Here is a 6928-nt window from a genome sequence, read left to right on the forward strand (position 1 = left end):
TCAAGGTTGGATACATTTGGAAAAACTGTACCTTAGTGAAAATCAGATATCAGACCTGGATGTAGGAATGTTCCAAACTTTGAAGAATCTCAGAATACTCGGGCTTTCTGATAATTTATTGATTACAGTCCCTGTTGGGATATTTCAAAGTTTAATAAATTTAGAAAAATTGGACCATCGTAGAAATCAGATATCAGATCTGGATATAGGAATGTTTCAAGGTTTGAAAAATCTTAAATTACTCTGGCTTTCCGGTAATTTATTGAGAACATTACCAGTTGATATATTTCAATATTTGAATAATTTGGAACAAGTGTACCTGGACGGAAATCGGATATCAGAAATTGCTGTGATGTTAAAAAGTTTGACAAATCTTAAAATACTCTTGTTTTCTGAAAATTTCTTGAGTACATTGAGTGACGGGATATTTAACGATTCAATCAATTTAGAAGAACTGTATCTTGATGGAAATAAACTATTCAATCTGAACGTGAGAGCATTCCACGGAATTAAATATCTCAAATTTCTATCCCTCCAGAACAATGTCCTGAGTTCAATACCTGATGGAATATTTCAAGATTTGTTTAATTTGAGAACACTTCTTTTAAACAGAAATCAATTGACCTTCTTACATAAAGGATGTTTCAAAGAATTACGCAAGTTGCAGTCACTCTCATTAGATGAAAATGAATTTCTTACATTCGAAGTGGATTTATTCTCCGATTTAAGGAAACTAGATACACTGGCGTTAAATGGTAGCAAGTTAACTGAATTCCCAGATGATATCTTCAAATACACGTTATACTTGAAGGAACTCTACATTGAATCTAATCAATTGCGATCGTTGAATCAAAATGTGATAGCAGGTTTAGTGAAGTTGTTAATTCTTAATATATCAAACAATGACCTGACATATTTACATGGTGGCATATTTAAAAGCACAGTCAGCTTATTACTTGTTGATTTGTCAGCAAATAAATTAAAAGAAATTCCAAACATACAGCACCTGATTCGTCTGAGCATCTTATATCTGGTAAACAACACGTTAACCAGAATAACTCGTGACTCCTTTTCTTCCGTGTCAAATACGTTAGAATTGATTGTAAGTCAGCATGAAATATGTAACTGCTATGTTCCTGGTAATATTAAATGTGTTGCCATGGGAAGCAGATCCCCATATCTTACATGTGATCGACTGCTTTCTGATAGAGCATTGACAGTGATAATGTGGTTCATCGGCTTAAATGCACTTGGAGGAAATCTGTTTGTGCTAGTTGCCAGAAAGAAAATGGCTCAAACAAATAAAGTGCAAGCAATATTGCTTAGCAATCTCGCTGCATCAGACTCACTTATGGGAATTTATATGTTGATTGTTGCTTCCGCTGATGTGTATTTCGGTGATTATTTCCCAATGCAATCCGAAACCTGGAGACATGGCATTACCTGCAGAGTTGCAGGAGCTTTGTCAATAATATCTAGTGAAGCCTCTGTGTTCTTTGTGACATTGATAAGCATAGACAGGTTAATTGCTATCAGGTTTCCTTATACCACTCACAAATTGAGAAAAAAATCTGCCACAATCGTTGTGATTTTGATATGGATCATTTCATTTGCATTAGGCACTGTTCCATCAGCTTTGTCAGGAAAAAGTTTTAAATTTTATGACAATTCTCATGTTTGCATTGGTCTACCCTTAGCTTTGACAAAAATATATTTAACTGAAAACTTTAAAAAAGTCATTATAAATACTTATCATATAAGCAATGACATCGTGTATCTTGCTTTTATCCAAGACTCATTTACTACTGGATACAAGGGTCTGGCTAATGGCCTCTTTTATTCAACAGCCCTTTTCCTAGTCCTTAACGGTGTATGTTACCTAGTAATACTTGGCTGTTACATTGAAATAGTGAGAGCAGTTTACAAATCCGCCAAGCGGACTGGACGCACTCTTGAAATGTCAAAACAGATCAAGCTCACAACCAGAGTATCAGCCATAGTTGCAACAGACTTCTTTTGTTGGGCGCCGATAATCATCCTCGGGATCTTGGTTCAAACCAGGGTGATTAATCTACCCACATCTGTATTTGCATGGTGTGTTACAGTTATTTTACCCATTAATTCTGCCATTAATCCATATCTGTATACCATTGTCGACCTCATTTCTGATTATAGAGAGAAACGAGCTGAAAAGAGGGAATTGAAAAGAGATATTCAACTAAAAAAGCAAGTTAAACAAAACAAAGGCCAAATTGTTCAATCTGCATACGAATTAAAAAATCTTGGCAAACATGATAAAGGCTCATTGGCGATTCAAACTAACAGAATGGATACACAATTGTGATATTAAATCTATCAAATTAAATTAACGTTGCATAAAATATGCATGAAATGGATAACTAAATAAATTAAAAATGTGTACTAAATTAATAATGTGAAATAAATAATGAAGTAAACTGCACGTGTGCAAAGCCCTCATTTATCCACGATAATAAGGACCTATAGACCATTCCTATGATGAGCACTTCCCTGCCGTTGAGGGTCTGAACATCAATACTAATATCACGCCCTTCTGTTCTCGCTGTTGTTATTCCAACTCACTTTTTTGTCTTTGAAGTAATGATAATACATACTTTTATACCTTACGATGTGATCTTAAACTGTTGGGGTTACTAACATAAATAGAATTAATGTCCAATTAATTTCAAATAAAACATGGCTTTGAGATTTTCAAACCTTGGAACTTAACAGTTACCAATTACGAAAAAAATATGACAAGGTATCATGCTATAAACACAGGTAAGTATAATGTACTTTGAACTAACCAAATTAATCTATACCCAGCAAACACAAAACGTTTTCGACATCATTCGCGAAAGGTTATAAGAGGTTGTCTGAAAACGTTTAAATGTCGGGTTATATAAAGGGTATATTAAGAGTATAAAACGTTTTCATAAGGCCGTATAAAATTAATGTTTTGGTTCTCGTCCAGAGGATTTTCATGAATTGATGAGGGAGGAGGTGTTTTTTTTTTTTTTCCAATTTAAAATTAGAATTGTAGGTAGTTTTCGGTATATACAAAAAGTACTGGAGGAAACGATGAGGCCCTTTTTTTTTTTTTCAAATGTGAGATTCTGAGGATAAACCCCTAGAGTACCACAAAAGACTTGGAAGTGATGCTTGTTCTCTAATAAACTTATTTATATGTATGAAGATTTCATAAATCATTCCAAAGTCTAAAAAATTGAAAAATCTATAATAAAAAAAATCTGACAAATCCCAGAAATTGAGGAGGGAGGGGACGAGAACCAAAATATTAATTTTACACGGCCTAATCTTAAAAAACATTTTGTGATAATCTACTGCTCAGCAAACAAAAATGTTTTACAGAAAATGTTTAAATGTCGGGTTATATAAAGGGTATAAAAACGTTTTAATAACATTCCAAAAACATTCTTGAAAACTTGATACAAAACATTCTAAACAGAATGTTATTTTGGGGTTGAAAAAATATTTTGCGAAAAATTTTTGTCCATAATATTTTCAATAACGTTTTAAAAACGTTTTCATGACCTTTATATAACCCGACATTTAAATGTTATTAAAAGGTTTTGAAAAAAAACATTTTAAGAACATTTCTGTGTTTGCTGGGTTCAAATATTTTAATATAAAGTTATTTAAGTATTGACACAATATTTGGCAAAAATGTTTGCAAAAATAGTTTACAATAACATTTTTTGAAAACATTTAAAAATATTGTTGTAGTGTGTTTCCATACAAAACGTTTTAAAACGTTATCATGACCTTTATATAACCCGACATTTTAATGTTATTAAAACGTTTTTACCTAAACCAAAAGCCAAAATATAACTTATTTAAAATGTTTTTAAAACGTTTTTGTGTTTGCTGGGTATCTTGTTATATTTGTCTTCATTTCTGTATAGAGTATTTACCCACAGATATTGGAACACAGATAAAGTGATTTACCGTAATTTAAATTTAACTAAAATACAGTATATATTAGAAATTGAATATAAACTGACCTTGCGAGAATTGTAGGTTGATATTTTGAATACATTTGGCTACATTTGTACCACATTAGATTTTGAACAATTTTATATGCACATAATTATATTTGCGAATTCAGCAGCATTTTGATGTATATTATATTTTACATAAATGGAGTAATACTTTAAGTAGACATTACTTCCTATAAAATATTCGCTCTATTGACAATTGTAAGACCTTAAAATACCTACGCTATATGATTAATAATTGTATTCTATGTTTAAGACCCTGCAACATATAAAATGTACGCTGTATAATTGCATGAGATCACATACTGTAAGACCTTACAACCTGTCCACTACATGTTTAATAAGCATGATAATTGTAGGTAATGTTGAAAGACCTATAAAATCTACGCTATACTGTTTAATAATTGTATGTCTATAATGTATGATAATTTTACTGTGAATAATTGTATGATATCATGTCACATGTTGAGATATCTTACAATCAATGTACGTGCTACATGTTTAATATAGCGCGTAATGATCTCATAATGTTGTAAGACCTTTTCGGGTTATTATTTAATATGGTATCTAAATGTTCTAAGACCTTACAACCTATGTGGCCTACGCTATATGTTTAAAATAATTGTATTCTATATACAAAATGTACTTCATTCTCTTTAATAATTGTATGATATCATACACTATAAGATTCCTATTGGGTCCGTCTGCACAGGTACGCGGTCGCCGAGGTACTTGGCTTGTACTGTGCAGTAACAGGGTAGGGTCATAGTAGCAGCATTGGTACTGTGTAGGTACTCTGTGTGTACTGGTCAGGTACCTTGGCGACAGTGCACCTTTGCAGGCGGCCAAAATAGGACACTAGTCTTGTAGTATATGTTGTAAGACCTTGCAACCTATATACGCTATATATTGTTGAATAATTGTATTCTATGTAAAATGTACGCTATACTCGCACTGTTTAATAATTATAATGTATGCTATGTTATACGACCAATACCTTTGTGGCAGTTGAGATTCTAAGGTCAAATCTTTTTGGTAGTGGCTCACATATATTTTGTTAAATAAGTCATTTTGGATGCTCTTTTTACTTTAACCGGGACGACATTTACAATGACTGGCAAAAAAATATATGGCACATTAATCTATATTCACTATGAATTCCATGTACAACTTCAAAGGTTTGTTTATAGTAAAGAAATTTAAATATTAGGTTTATTACATAATAAGGGTAGTAAATGGATGAAAGTGAATCTTTGATGAATTTGAGTATGAGATTGTTATTTATCGTAATATGGTAATCAAGTAGAACGAGAACATGTGATGAATTTGAATATGCAAGAGATAATTGTTATATACATCGCAATATGGTAATTGAGTACAGTGCATCTTTGACGAATTTGCATATGCAAGAGATATTGTTATTTATTGTAATATGGTATTTGAATAGAGTGAATCGCAATATGGTAATTGAATAGAGTGCATCTTAGACGCACTTGCATATGCATGAGATATTGTTATTTATTGTAATATGGTAAAGTGAATCTGTAACGAATTTGTATGCAAAATACATTTGTTATTTTTCGTAACTAAAGTGAATATTTGATGAATTTGCAAATATAAGAGATATTATTATCCTTACTGTAGTGTGGTAATTGAGCACAGCACATCTTAGACAAATTTACATATGTAAGAGATATTGTTATTTATTGTAATATGGTATTTGAATATAGTGAATCTTTGACGAATTTATTATGCAAAATACATTTGATATTTTTCGTCGTAATTATGGCCCTTGACTAAATTGAATCTAAGACGAATTTGGTGAAGGTGTATTTATGATAAGAAGGCCAAGAATTAGGTTTATTATAAAAGGAAATGCAGTTAAATGAATCTGTATAAATGCAAGATATATTGATACTTATCATATTATTGAGTAGTTGATGAATTTGCATATCCAAGAGGTATTGTTATTGTAATATTGAGTACGGTGGATCTTTGACGAATTTGCATATACAAGAGATATTGTTGTTTATGGTAATATTGTAATTGAGTACACCGCATCATGTAACGAATTTGCATATGCAAGAGATATTGTTATTTATGGTAATATGTTAATTGAGTACAGTGCATCTTTAACAAATTTGCATATGCAAGAGATATTGTTATTTATGGGAATATGGTGATTGAGTACAGTGCAGCTTTAAAGAATTTGAATATGCATGAGTTATTGTTATTTATGGTAATATGGTAATTGAGTACAGTGTAGCTTTAAAGAATTGGCATATGCAGAGATATTGTTATTGTGGTAATATGGTAATTGAGTACAGTGCATCTTTGACGAATTTGCATATGCAAGAGATATTGTTATTTGTAATTGAGTACAGTGCATCTTTGACGAATATGGATATGCAAGCGATAATGTAATTTATGGTAATATGGTAACTGAATGCAGTGCAGCTTTGGCGAATGCAAGAGATAATGTCATTTATGGTAATATGGTAATTGAGTACAGTGCAGCTTTGACGAATTTGCATATGCAAGAGATATTGTTATTTATGGTAATATGGTAATTGAGTACAGTGCATCTTTGACGAATTTGCATATGCAAGAGATAGTGTTATTTATGGTAATATGGTAATTGAGTACAGTGCATCTTTGACGAATTTGCATATGCAAGAGATATTGTTATTTATGGTAATATGGTAACTGAGTGCAGTGTAGCTTTGGCGAATGCAAGAGATATTGTCATTTATGGTAATATGGTAATTGAGTACAGTGCAGCTTTGACGAATTTGCATATGCAAGAGATATTGTTATTTATGGTAATATGGTAATTGAGTACAGTGCATCTTTGACGAATTTGCATATGCAAGAGATATTGTTATTTATGG

This window comes from Amphiura filiformis, chromosome 20 (assembly GCF_039555335.1).
Source record: "Amphiura filiformis chromosome 20, Afil_fr2py, whole genome shotgun sequence".
Classification (NCBI taxonomy): Eukaryota; Metazoa; Echinodermata; class Ophiuroidea; order Amphilepidida; family Amphiuridae; genus Amphiura; species Amphiura filiformis.